Below are 17,903 nucleotides of genomic sequence, written 5' to 3' on the forward strand. Positions count from 1 at the left end.
ATACAATAATTGATTTTTACTCATAGCTTCTCACAATCTTGTCTATTGTTTGTTTCAACTCTTGGCCATCAAATTTCCCTTCTTTATTAACCCTTCCTTTCTTCCAAATAATAGCTCTATTGATTTCATCATCGTCACATAATTCATTTGCCTAAGAACAAGAATAATTGAATGATATATGTTAAATAAGAATGATTATTAAATGCTAAACAAAACCGTTATACGAATTTTATAAGCAAAATATACTTACTATTTCTTCAGCATATCGTGCATATCCTTTACGAGTAAGGCGATGGGGGTATATGTTCTTCTTTCTTTTCTCCTTCTGTTGTTCACTTAGTTTCTAGTCAAGTGAAACATTCCACATATCAAATTTACTAATTCATCATTTACCTTAATATCTACTTATTTTGAAAGAACAAAAGACTAAACTTACAATAAAGTCATCAGACATGCGAGTCCTGACAAAAGAAATCCAATCATCTCTTGCAAGACCATAGCCACTAGGTGGTTCATCCAACTCTTCGAGTTTGTCAAGCTTCTTCGAAATGAATGTCTAAGTGAGATGGGATTTAAACTGACGCCACTTATTACTTGCTGAATTCAAACATCCCTTCTTCCAACTTGGGGGAACATCATATGTCAGCTATAAAACACAATTGGGAATACAATAAACTGATTAGTACCTATATTCATCATTGACACCATAAGCAAACACAATTTCTGGAAATTATTCTAGCATTGAAACAACACACACATACATTAAGTTTAAGGCATTCTCATCATTGAGTGTTTTGGAGATCTGAAATTACCAAAACAAAGCTAATGCAGGAGTGCTCGTGGCTTTTGATTTGCCCTATTTGTTTATTAGTTTAATTGTGGATCTATTTTCAATCTGGATGATTTAGTTAACGATAGAGTCTCAGCGCTGTTAACATCGTTCGCCTTATTATAGGCAAGTAGTAACTCGCATGGATGTATCCACTTCCGAATATGATGAAACTAATGCCTTAAAATAGGAGGTTATTATACACCCATAATAATTTGGTTGATAGTAGGGTTGTAATATCTAAAACAGAAAACATTTGATATTCAAGTTATTAGATGGATGGAAGCTTTGGATTGTAGTAGACAACCACAAACAATGAGATATACAACCATTTCTCTTGTATTTGTATAGTTTTGTTAGGAAGATTGAGCTTTAGTATTTAACATGTCTAGAGCCTTAAGTTCAGTTGTTGTGCTATTGCACATATTGGATATTTGTGTATATCAGATATAAAATCATGCCCTTAACATTTTGTTTGAAGAATCAAGTGCAAGTAAAGACATATACAAACAGCACTAGCTTTGGACACTGATATGACAGACAAATGGATTTGTTCTTGATTTCGTACAATTAACCTAGGACAATGTTAGGATCCTTTGACGATTGTTGGTTACTTATAATCCTAAGTTTTCTAGTTGGAGCAACATTCGTTTTGAAATTGTTTGATGATTGGCAGTTGGTAATCAGGTCTTACAATGTTTGTAGATTTGGTAATTTCTTGTTGAGACACTGGACGACAATGCAATCCTGGTTTTCTCTTTGCTTTACAATTGTTTCAATGCTAATGCAGAAACAAAGCTACCAGAACTAAGTACAAATGAAAACCCCACTGATATAGAAAAAGAACCTACTGAGGGATCTAAAACTGAAATGGAACAAGGAGAATCACGAACAACAGAAGAACAACCTACTGAAACATACGAAGCTGAAAGAAAGGAAGCAGAACCTTGTGAAATTTAAGAACCTTCAACTGAACTATCTAAACCTGAGCAAATGCAGCAGAGCAACTTGAAATAGAAAACCAATCTTTAACTTGTATATATAAAAATCATACTGTTGAATGCTGGAGTAGCAAGAACAGCAGGCAATTCATACTGTTTTACTATCTTTAACTCATCTTTTCATGCATGCCATGATATGACAAATAAAATTTGCAACATGATAATTGACCAGAATTTCTTTAACTTACTTACATTAACTGATTCCCATATCAATTCTTTAACTTCATTTGGAACTTGTTTCCACGTCTTGTAAGATATCTTGACCTTTTCTCGAGCAAGCAAGCCAATGTAACTTTGCATTGCAATAGCAGCTCCTCCTACTGGCTGTCCAAGTTTATTAAATCTTACCTCCTTTCGAATTCCTTGAACCCTTTGTTTAGTAAGCTTATCCAGATGGGTACGACCTCTAGATGTTCTTGTTGTTTCAGTGTCTGTAGATTCCAGCATTGTCTCAACCTGTAAACTGTTGTTAGTGGATGTAGATGCAATTTTTCCTTTGCCCTTCCCAATCGTTGCAGGTTGTCCTTTTCTCTTGCTTGAAGCATGAATTGTGTCATCACCATCAGATTTGATTTTAAGCTTTCCAAAGGATGCCATAGATCTCAAATTTAATCTATTGATAAAAAAGTGAAACAACATATCAATATTTAAAAAAAATACACAATAAGAAATTCACCTACAAAAGAAAATCAACATACATAGATAAAAATTTGAAATACCATCATGTGCACAAAATCATATTCAAAAACAAGATACATATCAATATTGTCTACAAACATATCTTCAAAAAAAAACTATAATTGGTTAAACATTTTCAACCCAAGTGCCATCACAATCTTCACGAAGGCATTGGGGTTCATTGTCATCTACTCCGTAAGCATCCATTGATGGTAACTCTCTGGTAAAAGATTGATAGTGGACTATAGTGTCTTCCAATTCATCCCCATTTGCATATTCAAATGACTCTCTAGTAGGAGTTGCAAGTACAATACTCCATACAGGATCTTCAGGATCTTCAATATAAAATACTTGCTTCGCTTGACTTCCCAAGATAAAAGAATCTGATTTGAATCCAATTCGTTTCAAATTTACCAATGTGAAACCAAGATCATCTACTTTTATACCATTATTATTCTCCACCCAATTACATTTGAACATTGGAATTTGAAATTTGTGGTAATCAAGTAACCATATTTCTTCAATAACTCCATAAAAAATCATGTCCGACACAATTGGATTTTTATCCTTTGCACTGGCAACTTGCATTGTCTTTGCGACTAAGCTTACTCCAGAATTTTGAGCAACTCGTACATCATCACGTTCTTTCGTAGCATAAGTAATCCCATCAATCAAATAACTAGAATACTTTAACACTTTCTTGCTAGGTCCACGCGCTATCCACTTTAATCTTTCAGATATTTGAAGGGTCGAATGGTCAACCACACGTTCAACCTATAGTTAACAATATAATAAAATTTAAATTTTTGCGTAAGATACCAAGAGTTGTATGTATGCTAATACATAGTAGTTTTGGAACGTACAATATCATGCAACCAGTTAATAAATGTTCGGTTATGCTCATCTTGTAGCCACTTTTTGGACTTAGCTTTTTGAGGAAATCTTGCTCTCAACTCCACCATGTGTGCCCTAATAGAATTATTTTAAATAAATAAACCAATAGAATGAATTCAAATTGCATAAAAGTATTGATAAGTTAGAGAACATACTCGATATAAGGATCAATCTCATCATCATTCGTCAATATGTAACGATGTGCTTGTTGCAACTCATCATGCCTAGCGGAGTGCACTATTGCACCCGATAAAGGCTTAGTACGTTCTACTTTGTGATGACTTGATGGTATCCCAATTGTGTGGACATTAGATAGATAGTCTGAGCAAAATTCGACAGCCTCTTCAGCAATATAACATTCGGCTATACACCCTTCAGGCCGATTGTGATTGCGCACATAACCTTTCAAAATCTTCATGTATCTTTCAAATGGGTACATGTGTCTATACCAAACGGGTCCGCACAATTTGACCTCTCGCACGAGATGAACAGTTAAATGAATCATTATATCAAAAAATGAAGGGGGGAAATACTTTTCAAGCAAACACAATATCATTACAATCTCTCTTTGCAAGTCATCCATCTTTAAAACGTCTATTACTTTACTATATAACGCATTGAAGAAGAAACACAACCGAGTGATAGTATCTCTGACATGTTTTGGCAAGACACCACGAATAACCACCGGAAGCAATTGTTGCATTAAAGTGTGATAGTCATGTGACTTAAGGCCAACAAGTTTCAAATCCTTCATCGACACAAGGTTTTTAACATTAGATGAGTAACCTTCAGGGACCTTTATTCCTGACAAAGAATTGCAAATACTTCTTTTCTCAGCTTTACTTAGAGTGTAACAGGCAGCTGGCAGAAACATTCTTTTCTCCCCAATCCTTGGTGCCAGTTCAGTTCTTAAATTCATTTCCATAAGGTCTAATCTTGCTGCGACTCCATCCTTTGTTTTTCCTGGAATGTCAAATAATGTACCGATGAGACTTTCACAGACATTTTTTTCAATGTGCATCACATCAAGAACATGTCGAACATGTAGCTCTTTCCAATATTCAAGTTCAAAGAATATTGATTTCTTTTTCCAACATGTTTCTCCATCATTCCTCTTTGATGATAGCTTTCCGCTGATTTTTCCCAACTGATAATTATTTCTTTCAACTCTTTCCAAAACTTCATGGCCACTCAATGGCTTTGGTGCAAGGTTAAATTCTTGGTTTCCATTAAATGCCTTCTTTTGCCTTCGATAAGGATGACATAAAGGTAGAAACCTTCTATGGCCTGTATATGACATTTTTCTACAATGCTTCAACCTTGTTGAATAAGTTTTTTCTGCACAAATAGGGCATGCATGATATCCCTTCACAACACATCCTGACATGTTCCCATATGCAGGAAAATCATTGATTGTCCATAGCAGAACAGCTTTAAGAGAGAAACTTTCTTCTCGATATGCATCATATGTTTCGACACCTTTATCCCATAAACATTTTAAATCATCAATCAGAGGTGCTAAGTAAACATCAATATCATTTCCTGGTTGTCTAGGACCAGATATCAACAAAGTGAGCATAATAAATTTTCTCTTCATACACAACCATGGTGGAAGGTTGTATGTGATCATTAAAACTGGCCAACAACTATATGTAGACCTCAACAAACTGTGGGGATTAATCCCGTCTGCTGATATAGCCAATCTCAGATTTCTGGGCTCAGAAGCAAAATCAGGCCACATGCGATCAACTAATTTCCAAGAAGGTGCGTCAGCTGGATGACGTAAGTATCCATCATGAATTCTTTTATCAGTATGCCAGGTTAACTCCTTGGATATCGCCTTATTCCGAAACATTCTTTGAAATCTTGGCATGGGTGGGAAATACCACAAGACCTTTGCAGGAACTCCTTCTTTTATCTTGGATTTGTTGCTCAACTTCCACCTTGATGTCCCGCAAGTAGGGCAATTGGCAAAATCTTCGTACTCCTTCCGGTATAAGATACAATCATTAGGACAAGCATGAATTTTCACGTAATCCATCCCTAATGCACGTAAGCTTTTCTTTGCCTCATACAAAGATAAGGGTAATTCATTGTCATCTGGAAGCATTTCTCCTAACAAAATAAGTAAATCGGTAAAACTTTTATCACTCCAACTATATTTTGCCTTCAAGTTAAATAATTTCACAATTGCAGATAACTTTGTGAATTTTGTGCATCCAGGATATAAACATTTCTCGACATCTTCAAGTAGCTTATTGAACTCGCTTGGATTCTCAACATAACTATCATATACAGCTTGCACCATATCTATAGGCTCCTCGGCAAAATATTTGTATTCATCTTGCCCCACGCGATCATTACTGTTCATTGAGTTTTCTGTCATAGTTCTTTCCCCATGCCATATCCATGTATGATATGTCAAATCTATACCATTACAATACAAATGTGCCCTTATAGTTTCAACATTTTTCTTCTTTATGTTACCACATCTTGCACAAGGGCAAGGTATTGCATTAGGATCGTTAGCGTTTTCCAGTGCAAATTGCAAGAAAGACTCTACTCCAATATCATATTCACTAGATAGTCTATCCTTTGACATCCATTCTTTGTCCATTCTTGTTATAAGTACTAATCAGCTAGAAATGAGATAACACCTACCTTCAAAACAATTGTACATTATACAACAAGATCTTAACACAATGAACAAGAAACATAAGATATTCTTAGCATACAATCTATACAATCAAGTAACTAAATTATTAAAATAAGCGAATATGCTAATAAGAGAAAAACTATCTATGGATGTGAAGAAAGGGAAGGGTTTAGTGCAAAAACGTGAAGGGTTCAAAACCACCTTAGATGAAAAAATATTTGAAATAAACTATAATGTGAACTCTAGCTCAAAGATAGGACTATTAATGAATACCAAAAGCAGATTAAAAATTTGTCAAGCAAGCAAGCATATTGAAAAACTTGAGGCAACTATTGTTTCATTGAAGAATAAAGAAACAGGAAGCTAGTCTGCAGGCAACTATGAGAAACTTGAGGTAACAATTTGTCAATTAACATTCAATATATGGTGAAATCCTCTAATATTCAGCATATTGAGAAACTACAAGAGGAAGCTATTCTACAAGCTAGGAGGTTGTCTAGTGCCACTGAAACTATTACATAGATTGCTTGACACTTTTAATTTTCCAATATCATACTGATCTTATTTTACATTCATAGATGACCAAAATCTTGTGCCTATCATGTTTGAATAACATCTAGTGTAGGTATATAAGAGCAAATCATTGACAAGAAAAACAAGCTCATGACACATCTTGAAATAAAAGAAGATAATGGAAATTCAGTGGAAACCCTGAAGGAAGCTAGGCAGGAACCATGCTCAAAGAAAGAGTCATCCATGTCTCAGAAATTTGTATCTGGGCTGGTAGTTGATGAAGATACAGATGAAATTGGAGGAAACTAAGATCAACCGAAAAGAAACTGGAGTTATGCTATATGAAGAACACAATAATGCAAAAGCAGTCGGTGCTTTCTCACAAGATTGCAATGAATTCAGGGCAAATCAACTACCAGGTGAAGACCATAAGTATGATGAGATGCCACAGGCAGTTCATGATCCTTGTTTGCTGGAAAAATCTATGAAGCAAACAATGCTGCAAGGAGACAAGGAAGTTAGCAGAAATGAAAAGATTGAAAGGATCCTTGCAAACCCAGCAAATCCAGATGTTTCAGCTAGCAGTGACATTTTAAACATAGATTCAGATGCCAGGGGAAGCCTTCTGTTCAAAGATTTGGATGCCCACCCAGAAAATGATGATGATTTAGAATTACAATTGGCTAAAGATGCTGCACACATTGACAATGTTGGGCCCTTAAAGTTTACTTCAAACTTTAAGAAGACAGAAGATAATGAAAGTGGAAGAATGGAAGATATATGTAATACATGGCACGTAGGTTTACTTCAAACTTTAAGAAGACAGAAGATAATGAAAGTGGAAGAATGGAAGATATATGTAATACATGGCACGTAGGTTCATGATGCTTCTGATGGTGTGTTCTTTGGCAGTGTGGTTTCAAGGAAATGATATATTGACTAAAAGAGAACAAGACACTTTTATGCCTCCGAGAAAAGCACAAAGAAGAGAGAAAAGCGTTCGGGAGCTATGATTCTTCACCAGATTAGAAGAAGAAAAACGCACCTCGGGACAAAATGAGCCACGGCGATCGCGAACTTGTGAACGGCGTGGACTGGAAGGAGAGAAGATGGCGGTCGCCGTCGGGGAGAAGATGGCGATTAGGGTTAGCGCGGGTTTTTGGTGGCGGTGCGCGCGATGTGGTAAAAAGAAAACGTGAAGTGTTGCTAATCCATCCATCTTAAAACCTAGTTTGATTAAAATCCATCCATCTTAGAGACAACATAGTTTAACATAGGCAAATAACTATGTTGATTAAACTGTTGATTAAAACTAATACACAACATAGTTTAACATAGGCAAATAACTATGTTGATTAAACTGTTGATTAAAACTAATAGACAACATAGTTTCAACATAGTTTTAAACAACACTAATAGACAACGGTTGATTAAAACTGTTGTCGTATGCCAAATAAAGATATCTCATAGACAACAATGTTTAAAAAACCGTTGTCTTTGACATAAAACCGTTGTCTTATGTATGTCAAAGACAACGGTTTTTTAAACATTGTTGTCTTTTTTTAAAAAACACGACTAACAACAATAGTTTTCAACAAAACCGTTGTTAAATAACAAAAAGACAACAGTTTCTCAAAAAACTGTTGTCTATTAGGTGTGGTTAAATCTATAATTTCTTGTAGTGAATGGTTTTTACAGGGACATGATTCCTAAAATTTGAATTATTATATGTGAAAGTAAAACTACTAAGAGAACTAAGAAGTTAAACCGGCCACCAAATGATGACATCTTATTTACTATGACCGAATTCATTATTAGAAAATATAAAGACTACTAAAACGAACAAGTGAATTATTCATGTAAATATGTAAAGACATTTATATCTTCAAAGACATGAAATAATGAGAAATAACAAGACTTCCCTTTCACATTGAATAGATGGCCTCGGTACTGTTCATTTCTTGCATCACCATCCCTTTTGCTCCTTCATGAAATATCTTTAGCCTATGCCCATTCACTTTAAATTTCCGATCAGTAGACTCTTCCTTTATCTCCAAGACTCCATAGGGGAAAATGTTAGTCACACTAAAGGGTCCTTCCCAACGAGATTTCAATGTGCCTTTCATCAATTTAAGCCGGGATTTATACAAAAACACTTTGTCACCAATTTTGAACTCCTTCCCTATAATGTGTTTGTCATGAAATTTCTTGGTCTTTTCTTTGTAGATCCTTGAGTTCTCAAATGCCTCTAGTCTAATCTCTTCAAGTTCTTGGAGTTGTAATTTCCTCTCTTCTCCAGCTGTGTTAGCATCAAGATTACAAGCTTTTACTGCCCAAAATGCTCTATGTTCAATTTCCACTGGAAGGTGACAAGCTTTACCATACACCATCCTATATGGAGACATCCCTATGGGTGTTTTGAAAGCTGTCCTGTAAGCCCAAAGTGCATCATTTAATCTCTTACTCCAATCTTTCCTGTCATGTCTCACTGTTTTCTCCAAAATTGACTTCACTTCTCTATTTGATACTTCTGCTTGTCCATTTGTTTGGGGATGATAGGGAGTGGAAATTCTATGTGAAACTCCATATCTGCTCAGCATAGTCTTCATGTGTCTGTTACAAAAATGTGACCCTTGATCACTGATTATTGCCCTGGGCACGCCAAACCTGCAGAAAATATGTGTCCTGACAAAACTACAAACAACTGAAGAATCATCAGTCCTGGTGGGGATGACCTCCACCCATTTGGAAACATAATCAACTGCTAGAAAAATATATGAAAATCCAAAAGAGACAGGAAATGGACCCATGAAATCAATGCCCCATACATCAAAGACCTCACAAAATAGCATGAAATGTTGAGACATTTCATTCCTAGGTCCTATGTTTCCAGTTCGTTGACACCTATCACATGATCTACAAAAAATATAGGCATCACGAAAGAGGGTGGGCCAGTACAAACCACATTCCAAAACTTTCCTCGCAGTCCTCTGGGGTCCAAAATGCCCCACACACTCAAATGAATGACAAAATGTAAGTACAGACTGGAACTCAAAATCAGGTATGCATCTCCTAATAATCTGATCACTACAAAATTTTCACAGATAAGGATCATCCCACATATAATATTTTGAATCACTTTTCAATTTGTCCTTTTGAGCTTTTGAAAATTGTGCAGGAAAAATATTACCTACTAAAAAATTAACCAGATCTGCATACCATGGAGACTCACCATGCACCCTGAAGAGTTGCTCATCTCTAAAATCATCATCAATAACTGTGTGGTCCAAATCCCCTTCAATTCTGCTTAAATGATCTGCAACCAAGTTCTCCTTCCCACTCCTATCACGAATCTCCAAATCAAACTCCTGGAGGAGAAGCATCCATCTAATCAATCTGGGCTTAGCATCTGGCTTCTTGAGGAGAAACTTCAACGCTGCATGATCAGAAAATACAACCACGTGAGAACATAATAAATATGATCTGAATTTATCTAAAGCAAAAACAATGGCAAGAAGCTTTTTTTCTGTCGTGGTGTAATTTGCTTGAGCCGAATCCAGGGTCTTTGATGCATAGCAGATCACATGCGGTGCTCCCTCTACTCTCTGTGCAAGTACTGCCCCTATGGCAAAATTTGAAGCATCACACATCAACTCAAAAGGTAAAGCCCAATCTGGTGGCCTGATGATAGGTGCAGAAATCAAAGACTCCTTCAATCTCTGAAAAGCTTCCTTACACCTCTGATCAAACTGAAACTCCATATCTTTTTGAAGCAACTGAGACAGTGGAAGAGCAATCTTACTGAAGTCCCTAATAAATCTCCTGTAGAATCCTGCATGGCCAAGAAAAGCTCGAACATCCCGCACGCATGCGGGGTAAGATAAAGAAGATATAGCGCTAACTTTAGCAGGATCTACCTCAATACCTCTCTTAGAGACTATGTGTCCTAAAACAATACCATGCTCAACCATAAAATGACATTTTTCAAAATTAAGTACCAAGTCAGTCTCAATGCATCTATCTAAAACCCTAGACAAATTTTCTAGACATGCATCAAATGATGAACCATATACAGAAAAATCATCCATGAAAACCTCCATGCAATGCTCTAATAAATCACCAAAAATACTTACCATGCATTGCTGAAAAGTTCCTGGAGCGTTGCATAATCCAAATGGCATCCGTCTGTAGGCAAATGCACCGAAAGGACAAGTGAAGGTGATCTTCTCCTGATCCTCTGGGTCGATGCAAATCTGAAAATATCCCGTGTAACCATCTAGGAAGCAATAATGTGACTTGCCCGCTAGTCTTTCCAACATCTGATCAATAAAAGGTAGGGGGTAGTGGTCCTTTCTGCTTGCTTGGTTCAGTTTCCTATAGTCCACACAAACTCTCCAAGAATTCTTCACTCTGGTGGGCACTAACTCATTCTCTTCATTAGTCACAACTGTCACCCCTGATTTCTTTGGAACCACATGGATAGGACTTACCCACTTACTGTCAGAAATAGGGTAAATGATATCTGCCTGTAGAAGTCTAGTCACCTCTTTCTTTACCACATCAAGGATCAGCGGGTTAAGTCTCCTCTGGGTTGTCTCACTGGTTTCACATCCTCCTCCAAGTAAATCCTGTGCATGCAAATAGAATGACTAATACCAGGAATATCTGCTAAAGTCCATCCAATGGCCTTCCTGTGCTGCCTCAAAATCTCTAATAATCTGCTTTCTTGTTCTGGTTCTAGATTCTGGGCTATGATGACAGGTAGCTGCTGGTTCTCTCCTAAATAAGCATACTTCAAATGTGGCGGCAATGGCTTCAACTCATCCTGTGTCTGGTCAACTGAAAGCGATCCTAGGGGTAATGCTTCTCCTAAGCAATCCCCTATGCATAATTTCTCTTCTCTGGACGATCTTAGGGATAGAGCTTCTCCTAAGCAATCCCCTACGCATAAATTATCTCTCTCACTCGGATATACTCCACAAGACTCATCATCCACTCCCAAGGCTGAAATATCCTCCTCTTCTGAAAACAAAAAATCACCTATACCACCCTCTGCAACATCTGAGTCTGAATCAATCACTGAAAAGAAATTTATACTTCCAGCTCCTCTGAAATATCCAAACTAAGAATTGAATGATCCTCTCTAGGATGCTTCATAGCGTCAAGAATACTGAAAGGGACCACTGTGTCTCCTATCTCCATAGAAAGTATGCCCGCATGAACATCAATCTTGGTCCTTGCAGTCTTCAAAAATGATCGTCCAAGAATGAGTGGAGATCTACTGGCCAGATAGTCTCCCTCCATATCAAGGATATAAAAATCTGCAGGAAAGATAAGTTCTCTCACCTTATCCAATACATCTTCAATAACTCCAGCTGGGTGAGTCTGACTACGGTCAGCTAACTGAATGACTACTCCTGTAGGTTGTAATGGTCCAATCCCTAATGTCTGAAAAACTGATTTTGGCATCACATTAATTGAAGCTCCCAAATCCAGCATGGCATCTTTAAATAGATTACTCCCAATTTCACAAGGAACCGTAAAAACTCCAGGATCTTCGCATTTCTGAGGAACTGTTTGAAGAAGTGCAGACACATTCTTGCCCATTCTAATCAACTCATTCCCCTTTAATTTCTTCTTGTGCACACAAAGATCCTTCAAAACTTTTGCATATTTTGGAATTTGCTTGATCATTGTGAGTAACGGAACATTTACTTCCACCTTGCTGAATAAATCCACAAGCTCTTGGAACTCCTTTGCTTTCTCTTCCTCTACATTCTTCCTTGGTTGAACTTTCCGTTGAGGGAAAGGCAATGGAATGCTCTGCTCTGAATTCTGAAATCCTGCATTTCCAGATTTGCTGCTTTCTGAAGTTGTTGCTGCTGGAAACTGCCCATTTTGAGAGAACTTGCTGGAAATTTCTGGAATGCAACTATTTCTTCCTTGTTCACGCTCCATATCCATTGGATCAATGCAAATTGGGGTAGAACTCGATGTTGGAACATTCTGCATTTCTGAAAATTCTTCATTGCTGGAACTGGATAGTTGGATTTCTGGAAAATTTTCAACAGCAGCTCTTCCTCTTGCAGATTCTGAAACCTTTCTTCCACTCCTTAAAGTTAATGCACTAACGTTCCCTTTAGGATTCGGAATTGTTTGAGATGGCAATTGACTCGATCCCTGAGCTTGAATCTGATTAATGCTAGAAGCCAATTGCCCAATCTGCCTTTCCTGATTTTGTTGCTGCTGAAGAATTTGCTGCATTAATTCCTCCAATCTAGCTTGCTGTGGATCTGAATTTGAAATATTATTGGAACCTCCTTGAGTTAAACTCATCCTTGTAGGTGCTGGAAGTGCTGGAATTGCTTGCTGGAAATTCTGATTTTGAGATTGATAATGCTGATTCTGATTCTGAAATTGCTGATAAGGCTGATACGATTGCTGATATTGATTTGCAGGTTGATAATGATGCTGAAAACCTTGCTGGAAATTCTGATTATGCTGCTGGAAACCTTGCTGAGGTTGCTGGAAAGTGCTGGAATTGTGGCTGAAATGCAGATTTGAAGATGGATGTTGATAGAATGAATTGCCATACTTCAAATTTGGATGATCTCTCCAACCCGGATTATATGTAGATGAATACGGGTCATGTTTTTGTTGAAACTGAGCTCTAGAGAATGCTGCCAAAGATTCATCTTGAATGAGATTTGGACAAAGTTCTGAAAGGTGATCTTGACTCGAACAAATGCTACAAACTATGCTTTGTTTACATGGAAATTGCATATTCGGCACAACAGAAGGTTGAGTAGCATTGTTCAAGGCTAATTGTTTCACCAAGGTCGTTAATTCCATCAATGAATTCTTTATCTCATTTTTTTCATTAGAAACCATTTGAACTTCACCAACTCCTCTAGTAGTGAATGCTCTACTTCCAAATTGCTGTGAATTTTCAGCCATGTTCGAAATTAGCTCCCGTGCTTGTTCTGGAGTTTTGTTCACTAAAGCTCCTCCGGCTGCTGCATCTATCATACTTCTGTCCATAGGTAATAAACCCTCATAGAAGTATTGGACTAATAACTGCTCACTTATTTGGTGTTGAGGACAACTTGAACATAATTTCTTGAATCTCTCCCAATAATCATAAAGTGTCTCTCCCACCACTTGTTGAATCCCACATATGATTTTCCTAATAGTTGCAGTCCTTGAGGCTGGAAAGAATTTCTCCAAGAAAGCCTTCTTCATATCAATCCATGAAGTAATAAATCCCGGTGGCAAATAATACAACCAATCTTTTGCTACTCCAGTAAGTGAAAATGGAAAAGCCCTTAGCTTGATATCCTCTTCTGAAATTCCTTGTGGTTTCATGGTTGAACACACCACATGGAATTCATGCAAATGTCTGTTTGGGTCTTCTCCAGATAATCCTTGATATTTTGGAAGCAAATGAATCAATCCCGATCCCAACTCAAAATCACCAGCTAAAGTTGGGTAAGTGATACATGAATACTTGAAAGCCTCATCAGGAGCTGCAAGCTCCTTCATTGTCCTACTATGATCAGCCATGGGGGTATCTGAAGATGATAAAGAACTTCCTGAGTCCTCTGAAATTTTCTCCTGAATTCTCAAAGCTCTGAAGGTCCTTTCAATTTCCGGATCAATATCAAGTAACTTATCACATGAAGACCTGGTCATACCACCAAAAATCAATAATTAGAACAAAAGTGGATAGACAATAAAATCAAGAAAGTGAAAACAAAGAAAAGATAAACTATGCACAATCTAAAAACAAACAAACTCTACTAGCTTCCCCGGCAACGACGCCAAAATTTGGTAATGGTCAATCATCAAATTAACAATTTAATATTGAAAACTCTCTATTCATAAAAACGATGATGTAGTACGAGTCCCAAGTCGAATCTCACAAGGAAACTAATAGTAAAATGCTTGATCTTAGATTAGAATTATTTATTTCTTCTTTTGAGGTTTTCTCCTGATAAAATTGAAGTGTTTAAATTTATTTCAAATCCTAAGTTAAGAATTGAAATGCAATTAATAAAACTGATCTTAAGCAACAATTAAATCCTAGATAAAGAGAACTAACGTACTTTGTGATTTTTTATCTGAGACTGCATCCTTTGATCTCCTGACAGTATATTATTCACGCACTCTTTTTTTTTATCCATTGAGTTGTTGTACTCACTACTCTTTGTTTTTCCTTTAACTTTCATGTTAGCAGATAGAGGATGTGTGTCACTCAGTGGTCTTGGCTGCTAGTTCTGCTCGAGTTGGGTTTCCGTTGAGTTGCTTCATTTTATATTTCTTGTTGCTTATGATTGCAGTTTCTTTCTGTATCAGATTTTGAGTATGTTCACATGTGCATGTATATATACACATGATATGGGTTAGGTTTAGTAGGTCCTCGGTGAAAAGGAGAAAGGAAATAACAGAATTAAGCAAGCATGAATATCGGCTGGGGTAGCATGCTTAAGAAAATATAGGTCAATATCGGCCGGGGTAACATGCCTAAGAAAATATAGGTCAATATCGACCGGGGTAACATGCCTAAGAAAATATAGGTCAATATCGGCCGGGGTAACATGCCTAAGAAAATATAGGCCAATATCGGTCGGGGTAACAAGCTTAAAAAATATAGGTCAATATCGGCCGGGGTAACATGCATAAGAAAATATAGGCCAATATCGGCCGGGGTAACATGCTTAAGAAAATATAGGCCAATATCGGCCGGGTTTACACGTCTAAGATAGATAAACTAAGATTGTTTGAATTAATACATCTGAATATATATTAGCATTGGGTGGACTTATATGATTACCTGGATGTGAAAAGATACAAGGCCTTACTAGATCTATAGTATATTATCAGATGATCAGGACATATTCTTAATAGTAGTAGTAACACGCCCGGACATAACTTCAGTCCAATTCCGTCCGATACAAGTCATAGTATAAGATTGGACTGTCTATAACGTAATAAAAATAGGGTAAGCAGGTATGTATGATAAATATATCCCCATACAGCTTATAAGACAGGGCGAGAACAAATATTTCAAGAATACTCATAAATAGCCTAATGAAGATATCTATAGTATGTGATTGTATAACAAATTTGCTAATTTGGCGGGAAGAATGTTTCTGGACTCTTCTACAGGCACTAGGCGACAAAGAAGGTACATCTGGGGTACAAAAAAGATTCCTTAAAGGTTATTTTTTGCAAGTACATGGCTGACATCATCTTATAACAAACTTTAACAAATCGGGGTCTACTTCATGACTACAGAGGTTATATGAAGTGGTATAAAAAGGGAAATCTTCTCCGTTGGCTAGGTATGCTCTCGCTCACAACACACATAGTCCTCTATTGCAAACCCTAATTGTAGCCATTGTTCATCTTCTTCCTCCCACACTAAGAGAGATCACTGACTTGAGCGTCGGAGGACCTAGCCAGGGATTCCCACCCTGGTCTTAAGTCACTTACGATAGTGTTGGTTGGTCTCTTGTGCGTAGGAATTCATCGGAGCTCCAGATCTTGGTATTTTTCATAGGATCCTTCCTCCTGTCCTTGGACCTTTATACAAGGAGGTGTTCTGTGACTTTATTCTTCCGGATCCGCTTTGGTTTTCTCGGATCAGAAGTCCTCAGGTATTCTTCTTCATCCGAAGTAAGTTCTCTCTCCAGCTTTCCATTTTGTCAAGCTTCTCAGACAGGATCAAATTTGGCATCGTTTGTGGGAACTTCACTTGAATCTGAGATTGCAAGATGGAAGACACTGGAAAAACGAACCTACTCACTATTAGTCAGGAAGATATGGATTTCCTTATTAACACTCATGTCCAGAAGGCTCTACAACAACAACAGCAAGCTCATACTGGAGCTACTCTGCTAGTAGCTCATAATCCGGCGATCTCGACTACGGATCATCGGAAGGGAAGGGAGTTGGAAGAAGAATATCGTGTGTATATTACTCCGGCCAATGCTTCTCCAACTAGACGCCCTCACGCCTTCCTTCGTACCCCTTTCGAGCAGGGAGGACGAAGGCCTGTATTCCAAGAATACTCTGGCGAGGCACCGGACAAAGAGAAGCGCAAAGCTAAGAATTATGTCTCCATTTTCTCAGGGTGTATTAGATGATCCACTTCTTAAGCGATATCAAAATCTTCAGATTGGCGAATACATTAGAACCACAAATCCAGAGGATCATTTATTAAAATTCGAGAATGTAGCATTATTACAATAATTTTCTGATGGAGTGAAGTGCCGAATGTTCCTTACAACACTTGGAGGAGCTGCTCAACGTTGGTTCAAGAGATTGCCGAAAAATTCTATCCGAAGATTTAAAGATTTCAAGAAGATCTTCTTAGACCATTTTTCCAGCAATAAGAGTTATAATAAAACTCCCTGGAGCTTATTCTCAATTAAACAAGGATCCAAAGAGGCCATTAGAGCCTACATCAAAAGATTCAATCAGGTAGTCATTGATGTACCCAATGCCACCATGGAGATATTAGTAAGTGCTTTCTCTCAAGGCTTGAATGATAATGATTTCTTTAAAGATCTGGTGAGGAATTCTTCAGCCAATTTTGCCTTATTAATTGAACGTGCTACTAAGTTTATTAATGTCGAAGAAGCTCAGGCTGCATGCCGAAAAGAAGATACCGCTTCTTCTCCTGCTCCTATTAAGGAGAAAGCTCCTGCTCCTGTTCCTCCACCCAGAGTGTTAGAGTGTATACTGAAAGCCTAAGCTTTGTAAACATTCATTATGAATAAAGAATCACATTTGGTCAAATTATCTACATTTGTTGTAGTTGTTCATTTAATTTATATTTTAGATAACATAGTATGTGGTGTCACATACAGAAGATGATGTTATCAGTACCTTATAAATTATAAACAGTAGCTCACGACTAAAATGGAAAGGAACAAACCATTAGAAGGTCGTAGTGTAATTAGGTATTAGTTTATCTTGACTATATAATTACACTAGTACACTCAGAGTGTATTGAGTAGGACCATTAGAGGTCGTTTCTTTTATACTAACTTTATAAAGGAACAAAGACCTCAGTTATTATGGAAGTGTGTGCTCTTAATCCTAATATAATAACAAGCACATATGTTTGATATTTATTTCTTTAATTTATCAATGGGTGAGATTTAGTTCGATGAATCAATAAACTCGATAAGTTGGGAAATGGTATCACTTATAGTGTGTGTTGTTGATTATAGAAGGAAACTGTGTCCAAGAGATACTAGGTTGATAATGTCCCCAAGAGGAGCTCATAAGGATTGTCATGTTAAACCCTGCAGGTGGACTTAGT

Source organism: Zingiber officinale, chromosome 3B (assembly GCF_018446385.1).
Source record: "Zingiber officinale cultivar Zhangliang chromosome 3B, Zo_v1.1, whole genome shotgun sequence".
Classification (NCBI taxonomy): Eukaryota; Viridiplantae; Streptophyta; class Magnoliopsida; order Zingiberales; family Zingiberaceae; genus Zingiber; species Zingiber officinale.